The sequence below is a fragment of the Python bivittatus genome, unplaced genomic scaffold (assembly GCF_059951505.1).
Source record: "Python bivittatus isolate LINGU-HERP-01145 unplaced genomic scaffold, Pbiv_v1 ctg000580_np1212, whole genome shotgun sequence".
NCBI lineage: Eukaryota > Metazoa > Chordata > Lepidosauria > Squamata > Pythonidae > Python > Python bivittatus.
In genome coordinates, this window is record NW_028277087.1 from 20,890,188 (window position 1) to 20,900,823 (window position 10,636).

Genomic DNA, 10,636 nt, shown 5'->3' on the forward strand with positions numbered 1-10,636 from the left:
ACATTGCTGAGTATGTGTTACTGGGAATAGCTTATCTACTCTTAATGTGTACCTGAAAAGGATGCTCAGGGTTTAAAGGAATAAAGAAGCACAGCCAGCTTGTTTTCAGAGTACTTTTTTTTTTTTTGGAAACAGCTAGTTTTTTTCTACCAGTTCCCATAGTTTCCACTTCTAAATTTGTTAATACCATCTGGCACAGATTTCAGTCATGCCCTCAACATAGCCTATAGAAAGGGTAAGACTAGAGGACTCCTTATCAGATGTCTCTTCAAACCTGGAATCAGACTTACACCTAGAACAGCATTATCAGTAGAGGCTGAGTCACTCAGTGGTGACGCAATTTCGTAGGTAGAGGTTCTTAGCTTTCACCATAACAAGGAAGAATATCTATTTGTGTTAGGGGAGAAAGCATACCACCCCAGTGTCAAAGAAAGAGGTTTAGAATGTGGTTTGTTCTTCCTTTTGCTTTAAATTGCCTTCCTTCTAATTATCTGATAAAGCTTAATGGGAGTTACTGAGTGCTCATCCACCGCGTAATCCCTTTCATGGACCTTCATTTATTTATTACAAATGTTTGTATGCTGCCTACTCATAGAATGATATGACTCTTTATTAAAGACACTTTACATACTAAAGATAATATCAAAGAATTGGCCATGTAGTTTTTAGAAATAATTTCTGTAGCCCTTCTTAGTTTACAGCAGTGTTTCTCAACCTTAGCAACTTTAAGATATGTGGACTCCGACTCCCAGAATTCTGGGAGTTGAAGTCCACTTATCTTAAAGTTGCTAAGGTTGAGAAACACTGGTTTACAGAGTGCTTTATAAGGGCCCTGGTTCTATGTTTAACCCAGTCAGATTTCCTTATTGGTGGTTCTGGTAGCACACAGTCACACTAACAGAATCAAAAGTCACCCTTTGGAGAAAGCAGTTTCCTACTCACTTTCTCCAGAAAGGACCTAATATTCCATGAGCCCTTGGAAAGAACTGACAGGACCTTGCTAGCCTTTCCATCTTAACCAGGCAGATGTGGCTTGCCATTGCAGCCAACCACTGTTTGAGAAGCAAGTTCTACAGTGTCAGGTTTGTAATCAGGAGACTTTCTTTTCCAGCCACCCTTTCTCTTCAGGCTGTTTCTTGGATAACTAAGGAGGCAGAATAGGTTGGCTGACTGTGTTTCAAAGTCTGCACAGCACAACTGAATGGCTGGATTTAGGGTCTGTTTAGGTTAAATATATCTCCCAGGGACTGATGGGGTCAACACATGATACTGCCTCCTTCCCCGTTGACCCAATATTGCATTCCACTTCACTACAACTGAGCAAGTCTATATAGGTGAAGAACACAGCTTAGGTGACAGCCAAGGAGTTCAACAGGTTAACTATCTGAGGATACTTTGGCTATTTTCACTGGAACAGCTAGACTTGTGCCTAAAGTATTAGGCATAGATTTAGATCTAGGGAAAATCAAGAAGTGGACAGAGTTTGCAGGACTTAATTGTTCTTTCCCTTTCAGCACTATGTTATCTCTCCACACACACACACCCTTTTCTGTCACTCTGCATGAAATTAGAAGTGCTCCACAGTTCATTCCTCTTTTCCTCCTTTTTAACATCTACATGAAACTCTTGGAAGAAACTCTTGACAGTCTGGGATGAGGTATCATCAGCATGCTTGATTTAGTTGGGGTTTGGTAGGATAAAACAAACCCTGGCAATGGTGACATGTCCCCATTACCATGTCGATACTACTGCAATGCACTGCACATGGGGCTGTATTGGAAGATCACTTGGAAATTGCAATTGGTGCAGGATGCAACAGCCCATATGTTGGTGGGTGAAAGCCCCTGTGGGTGCATTTCATCTGTGCTGCAGCCCTTGCATTTCTTTCCAGTAGGTTTCAGATGCAATTTAAAGCACTGGTTATAAAATCCTATGTTGGTTGACTCCCAGATACCAGCAGGACCTCTTCTTTGAAGTGAAATCAACCCATCCAATATGCTTGTCACAGGATTGAGAAGCGTTGTTCAGTGATGCCTACTGCCCTCACTGAATGACCTGCCACCCAGAGTCCATGTTCTGAAAACAAGTAAAGACATAATTGTTCTTTGGGAGAATGAGGGAGTGGATGCTCTTGACTTGGGGGTTTAGACTGTTGATCATTGATTTTTAAGTTATTCATTGTTTTTACTATGTTTTATATTTTTATTAACTACTGCTAATGTAATTATAACACTATATAAAACCGCTGAATAAATAAATAAAGCCAGCCACAAGCCAGACATTTTCTGTCCCATCCCTACAATTTAAAGAGTATTTGGAACTGATGTTTTCACATCTCAGCAGGGAAAAAAATGTCCTTCTTAAAGTGCTTTAAGAGAACATGAAGTTCTTCTTTGAAACTGTCTTGAATCTATCACCATGTTGGAATCATGGAATAAAAATGCAATCAATCCATTCTGCATGTTTGTCTGATATCTTATGTGGACAATCTGGCTGTAAAAGAGGTTCCCAGATGGAAAGACCAGTAGGTTAACCTGGCCACAGACACTTGTACTTTGCTAACATTAAATATGTAAACATCAGACTTGAGAAATGTGGCCTTCCCTAAATTTTAATATTGTTGACAGAGTTATTTTACACAGGGCAGATTTTTTTTTTTTTACTGAATTTCATAATGTTTGTCTCCACACACTGAGGCCAGATTCCCCATATGGTTGTCTTCCAGAGATGTTGAACTTTAATTCCCATTAGTCAAATGACCAGGATACTTGGAATTCTAGGATTTGAAGATAATATAACTGGACAATGCCAGGTTAAGAAAATCTTCTGTGGGGAGAAGTACAACACCCGTATGCAATTGTCAATACTAATGTTTCCAATGACATCTCTTACAGTAGGCAAGGAAGTAGAAACTTTTTGCTAGCATTTGTTCTTAGTACCTGGCAGCAAGAGATGCTGCCTCTATAGTTGCAGGGGGGTTGTGTACAATTTGGGGGGGGGGGAACATGCTGGGGAATCAGTAATTTCTTATGAACATAAAGAGAGCCCTGCCAGATCAGGCCAATAGTCCAACTAGTCCAATATTCTCTGTCTCACAGCGGCCAGCCAGATGATTGAGGAAGCCCACAACCTGGAAGGTGAGAACCCTCTTCTACCACTACACCTTAGCAAGCTGCTATTGTAGCTATGCTCCGTGTAATTCTGAAGGTAGCAAACAGTCATCAAAACTGTCACTGGTAACACAATCCTGCATGATTTAACCTAGTTCCATTTTGATTGATTGATTGATTGATTGATTGATTGATTGATTGATTGAGTTAACGTTGAGTCTTAGCAACCACACAGATAGATTTTCTCCAGGAAGGTCTGTCCCCAACGTGATTTGTGAGGTTGGCCAAAGTGCATCCTTCGCTGTTGTAATTGAGTCCATCAACCTTGCTGCTGGTCATCCTCTTATTTTCTTTCTTTCCATCTTTCCCAGCATTATACACTTCACCAAAGAGATAGGTTTTCACATAATGTGTCCAAGGTATGATAATTTGAGCCTGGTCATTTATGCCTCAAATGAGAATTCTGGGATGATTTGTTTGATAATCCATTTGCTTGTTTTCTTGACTGTCCAAGGTGTTTTTGGAAGACTTCTCCAACACCAAAGTTCAAAAGTGTCAATACCCTTTCTATTCTGCTTCTTCAAAGTCCAACTTTCACTTCCATATAGTACTTCAGGGAAAGTAATTTCCCTCACAATTTTATTTTTGTAGGTGTCAATGTATTTCAGAATCTCTATATCTTTTCCAAGGCCTTCATGACTATTCTATATCTGTAGAGTATTTCCTTTATTGCTGATAATCAGACTTAAAAGATTATCCACCACTCCAATATCTTCATCGTCAGTTCCAAGGCTGATTGCTGTACCTGTTGTCATTCATTTGGTCTTCTTTATATTTAATCTTGGTGCCATTTTTTTCACTGTGTTCCTTGACGTTCATTACTAGAGCTTGAAGATCATTTGCATTTTCAGTATCAGGGTAGTATCCTCAGCACTGTGTAGGTTATTGATGTTTCTTCCTCCAGTTTTAAAACCATGCTTATTTTCTTCCAGTCCAACTTCCCTCAATATATATTCAGCATATAGGTTGAGTAAATAAGAAGAGAGTATATAGCCCTGTCACTCTCCTTTGCCAACCCAGAGCCAGTGCGTTTTCCCATGTTCTGTCTATACTATGGCTTCCTGACCTGTGCATAGGTTTCACATGAGAACAATGAGATGTTCTGGGATTCCCATTTTTCTAAGCTCAGCTTGACATTTTTTTTTTTCCTGCACTCAGTCGTTACCGACTCTCCAGTGACTGCTTTTTGGACGAGTCCTTTGCAGTTTTCAAGGCAAGGTGTTTTCAGAAGTGGTTTGCCATTGCCTCCTTCCTAGAGCAGAGCCCAGCTGGCGAGCACAGGAGTCGGGGTTTCCCTTGCTTCACGCCTTTTTCGGGTGAGCATGGCTTCCGCACTACTGGCAACTGCTCCCGACTCCTTTTGCAAGGCGCCGCCAGCATTTTTCCTCCCACCGGAGTGAGAGTACCCATTTATCTACTCACGTGAGTTTTCAAACTGTTGGGTTGACAGGAACTGGAGAGGAAGCAGGAGCTCACTCTGCTACGTGAAGGCTGGGCTTGAACCGCTGAAGTTTCGACCATTTCTGGCTGGCAACTTTCAGCGTCATTAAGCCGCTGCGCCACCGTGTCCCCCTTCATCTTGACATAATCAATCCATTTGAAGACCTTTCTATAATCAGTGAAGTCATACTGACTTTTTGGTATTCTTTGGCTTTCCAGCATGCATCAGCAATAATGTCTCGTGTTCCTTGGCCTTTTCTAAAGCCAGCTTGAACTTCTGGCATCTCCCTCTCCATGTAGGTCTCTAACTTGTGATGGATGATCCTAAGCATTATTTTTCTAGTGTGTGAAATTAAGGATACTGTATGATAGTTTGCACACTGTTAAGACTCCTTTCTTTGGTACTGGTATGTAGATTGGTCTCTTCCAGTTTGTTGCCCACTGTCATTCTCCAGACCTACTGGTATAATTAGAATCTTTACAACTCCTTCTTCGGTTGCTTGCCATATTTCTGTTGATATTCCCTCAATTCCTGTAGCCTTCCAACTAGGTAGCGACCAGAGTGCTGCTCTAAGTTCATCTTCTAGTACTAGAGGTAAGTAAGGAATATCTTCTAAAATTTCTTGGAAGTTGACATCCCTATTGTACAGTATTTCAGTATACTCCTTCCATCTTTTGTTGATCTTCTTTGAATTGGTTACTATTTGCTGGCATCTTTTAACATACCAATTCGAAGTTGGAACCTCCTGTTGAGTTCAGAGATCTCTTGGAAGACTTTCCTTGTTTTTCTGTGTCTTTTTGTCTCATCTAACAACTCTTTGAAATTCTTTGTTAAGTTCCTTCCTGAGATCTTTGTCTTTCTTGTCTTTGTCTTTTCTTATCTTCACAGCAATTTCTACTGTTTGTTTTGACATCCAGTTTGATTTCTTCCATTTCTTCATCTCTGGCAGTCTCTTTTCACATTTATTCTTAATGACTTAAGTTCATTCCACAGTTCCTCCAGTTCTCTATCAATGAGGTTCAGGACTGTTATTTTGCTTCATTTCAGTTTCCCAGGCCAGTTTCCCCCCAGAATGAAGTTCTCTCTGAGATCCAGGTGGCTCCCCTCCTGAAGGCATTCTGGAGGACCTTAAAGACCTGGTTGTTCTCCCAAGCCTCAGGCTAGGGTGGTTGGAGCCCCTTGCTGTATATTGGGGCTATATGTTCTATGTGGTCTGCCAGATTTTCTACCTTATTATTTTCCTTCTTTTCTAGTGTGGTTCTTGTTTTATAAGGTTTTGTTCTATTATATTGTATCGTGAGCCACCCAGAGTCAGTCTGGAGTCAGGTGGCACCAAATCATATCAAATCAAATCAAATCAAATCAAAAAATGAATAAATATTTTTCCTCCTTAATATTTCCAACTTTGGTATTGCAGGCTTCAACCACAGACAGCACATCTTGCTTACATGTTCTGTTGATTTCAAATTGAACTGGATCATAAAACTCATCAGCCTTTTTTTCTGTATCAATGGTTGGAATATAAACTTGGATAATCATCGTATTAAAGGGTTGTCCAGAAAATCTATTGTCTATTTAGTCACTGATTGCACTGTAGCCCAATACTGTTTTTGCTATACCTTTCTTAACTATGAAAGCAATGCTATTCCTTCATTGTTTTTCATGTCCTGGATAGTAATTTGTGATCTTCTGACTGAAAAGATCCAGTTCCAGTCAATTCACTGTTGCCTTAGATGTCAGTGTGTAGTTAATTCATTTCATCTTTCACTTTGTTGAGCTTTTCTATCTTTATGTTCATACTGCCTATGTTCCATATTCCCAGTATAATATTGTACTTGCAGCTTTGGATTTTTTCCTCCTGCATGACAACATACAGCAACTAGATGTCCCGAAGGCTTTAATCTAGCCACATCAAAAACACCACTAGTAATCCAACAGATCATGTGCTGTTGAGTGCCATTTGACCTGAAAGTCCCCTCATCCAGGACTATAGTTTTACCCAAGACTATATATTTTACCCATGTGGTTTTCTTGCTAAAATACAGAAATTGCTTAGCGTTGCCTTCTCCTATGCAGTATGAAAAGATACCTCTGTTGTTGTCAGTAAAGTGATTATCCACCACAAGTATCTTCCCATATTGCTGCTGTCCAGTTAGGTGCCTGCTTGTTTTAGCTGGGCAACTGTGATGACTTGGGTAATCCTGCTGGGATTATATACCCTTATATATGGTGTCCTTTGCTCACTACTCCCATGAACAGACCTTACCATGATGAGGCAACACAGCAGGACTTATGGTGGAGTTCCCTTTTAAAACCATCTAAATTGGTGGTCTTCATTTCTCATAGCAGATATTTTACAGTTTAATTGTATGCTGTATAAAGGAACACTTCCTCTGAATCTCCAGTGTGTCAGAACTAGGCAGGGGGTAGGGAAGAGAAAAGACATAAAAGCACAGGAGGATCTAGGCATGCCATAACAAATGGGGAATAATGCTGAGGTGGGGGATCCAGGTAATAGAGTGAGTTTAGAAGTGAAATATGTTCCATTCATCAACATTGAGAATCTTTGGTGCTCTTGACTGAAAATGCATTACTCAAGCTGAGCTCACCCTCTATTAGTGGTTAGATACTTCTGTGAGTTTTATCTCCATGGTAACTGAACATCTCCCTGGTAAGTACATAATAAAAATGTGAAAGAGGTGGATGCCAAGCCACAGACAGCTTTGATTGTATGACATATTCTTATTTGGGAAGGGTTGCCTCTTATTGGAAAAAAAGAAAAATGCAAACTTTAGCCAGCAACTCAAAGCAGGCTTTGAATCCATTGAGTGGTACAGATGTGGTGATGGTGATGTTTTCACGTAACAGGATCTCTTGCTAGACATTCAGTGCAGCCTCCAAAAATTGGGTAGCCAGGACAAAAGTAAATTTTAATGTTAATTCACCTAAAATGAGATTGCATTCATTAAATACTTTACTCCTCATGTTTTTAATAATATTGTCCTTTGCCCACAATGTCATATTTAGATAGATGACAACTTTTGGATGGTCCCTGAAGAAATTGTTGATTGTGCATTTCTGTCTCTACATTTAAATGAGCTGCTCCAAGAATTCCAAGAAGATCCTTCCCTAATCCTCACTGAAAATACCAAGGGTTGAACCTGGAGACCTTTAACGTGCAAACTATTTGTTCCACCACTGAGCTGCAATCATTCTCAGTGGGACTATAAGAAGCTCTTCATACTGACTCAGAAATCTGGCCTATTTAATAGCATTGTTCTTGAAGTATACTATACTAATAATGGCTTTCAATGATTTCTTATTGATCTTGCTTGCCACTACTTGGAAATGCTGGCAGTTGAACCTGGGATTTTCTACTTGCAAAGCATGCACTTTACCATTATACCACAGCACAAAGAGTTTACAGGGTAGGTAGTGGGGAGAGAGAATGGGGTCAAGTTGATACTTTTTGCATGGCAGCATGAGAGCGATCATAGCCACCATATAATCACTGAATATGCTGGCAAGACCCAGAGGAGAGGCAAGAAGAAGAAGAAACTCTAGCCTAGTTTCAAATCTCCTATACAATTCAGATGTCTGGAAAGAACTGGTAGCCCTTTTCTGCAATCTGAGGCTTAGGAAAAAGAGGGAAAAATGGAGTGTCAGTGATAATTGGTATTATTATTGCTATTTATTACAGGTATATGCTGCCCATCTCCCAGTGAGCCTGGGCGGTTTATGAATTATTTAAAATGTGAAAAATAAGACATTAAAAACAACAAGAAACAATGAGAAGGGTAAAGATGGCAGGATGACAAAGCAAGTGGAAAAAAAATACATACTGGGTCAAAAGGAGGCTATAACCCTCACCAAAGGCCTGGGTGAAGAGCCAGATGTTCAGGGCCCTTTGAAACACCAGCTGGGTGGGGGCCATTTGGATCTTGGGGGGAAACCTCATTCTAGAGGGTAGGTGCTGCTACACAGAAGGTATGCTTAGGAGGTCCCAATAGATGGCATTGCTTAACTGGAGGAACCTGGAGTGTGCCAACCCTGCCAGATTGAATTGGCTGGGAAGACTCACAGTCCCTCAAGTGACCAGGCCCTATGCCATGTAGGGTTTATAGGCAGCAACCAGCACCTTGAATCGCATCTGGAAGCAAACTGGTAACCAGTGCAGCTTGCAAATCACAAGTGTTACATGGGCATACTGAGGCATGCCCATTATGGCCCACGTTGCTGTATTCTGGACCAGCTGAAGCTTCTGGATGGTCTTCAAGGGCAGCTCCATGTTGAGTGCATTGCAGTAGTCAAGCTGTGAGGTGACCAGGGCATGAGTGACTGATTGAACAGCCCCCCAATCTAAGAAAGGTTGCCCCTGGTGCACCAGATAAAACTGTGTAAAGGCCTTCCTGGCTACAGCTGCCACTTGTTCAATGAGCAGGAGATGTGATTAGACCTCTAAAGCTTTATAGCTGGAGCCCAGATTATGAGAGAAAAGTTCCCTCTACATATAATTCCTCTCCTGCCCATAGCCTCCACTCCAGGTCATCCAGAAGAGTTGATGATCCAGCTGTGGCAGGCTCATCTCATGGTGCTTGGAAGGTCAAGCCTTCTCTTAGATACCCATGCAGCAGAGGTGCTACGTGCAAAGCCCTAGAGGTGCCCGTAACTGCCTGTCCACTGCATTCTGCACCAGCTGCAGCTTCTGGATACTTTTCAAGGGTAGCCCCATGTAGAGTGCGTTGCAATAGTCAATACTGCTTTTCCATCTAGCCTATAGCTCTGTTATTTCCTAGTGGTCTTCCTTCCAACTACTAACTAGATGAGATCACCTGTCAGCTTGGGACTGCCACCTAGCTGGGGCCTCATTTATTCGTTCTTCAAAGATATTCCAAATGACTTGATCAAAGAAAGCTGAGAGCAACTATCACAACCAAGGCCAGAACAATGATACCCACCATACACAGGCACATATGTACATTTAACAAGCCTTCATTCCATTTGCTAGAGTTTGTACTGATGCTGGATAAATGTTTACTCAAATCATGCAACATTTCAAAAGCGCTCAGAGGCTGCAGCTCCCTTCCCATAATCCCTTGCAATCAAGCAGATGAAAAGGGAAACAGTGGACAGCACATGGAGACAGATGACAGGGATAGCAGAAGCTTGTTGAGCTGGGGAGTCATTCAGCATCAAATGCACTTTTATATTCAGGCTGCATATCCTTTCTTTGAATAAAGGAATGCTCCTCCTCCCTTGGAGTAAAAGACCAGGAAGTATCAGGGAAGGGGAGCAACTTTAATTTAATTTGCTTTCATTAAATAGCCAGAGATCCTTGTTGCATTTTATTTTTGACATGCTAGAATAAGTTGACCAGTTTGACTTTGTGCAACTTGACTTGCCTGGCTGGGGGAGCCCATTTCCTACTTCACCTCAAACAAGGAAATGTCCTTGATCAGTCTGGCTGGAATTCTTCCTAATCTTGCATTGGAAATATCTAGCTAGGATTGAACCATGGACTGTACCGATTAAATAATAGCTTTGTCTTCAAGCAGAAGCTGAACAGCATTCTGCAGGAAAAAAATGTGGATTTCCTGTTAGAACAGTTTCTTGAACTTATATGGTTTATATATGGCCATGCATGGCTCCCTCTTCACTTTGCAGCTTCTATGGTTCCATAGATCTGGAACCAGCCTTGTCCTTCCATGCCACAGAGGCTGTTGGCATCCTAATTTGAACTGCACCATGCACCTTACCCAGAAATTGCTTCCCCTTTGAGACGTGGTTGCATAATCCATAATCACTCCATCAATCAAGCTTCCATGGGTGGACACAATTGCATCTTTCTGCAGGCAGCTTCATCACCTCCTCCCCGAGCAGTTCTTCAGGTGGGTTGATCAATGTTTCAGTGCAGGGAAACCCAAGGTAAACATAGCACATAGCCCCGTTGACCTGCTTAGCCGCTGCTTGTCCCCGAGCCTCACCTCACCTCTCTCCCCTTGCCTCCCCTGTTGCCCTGTTACCC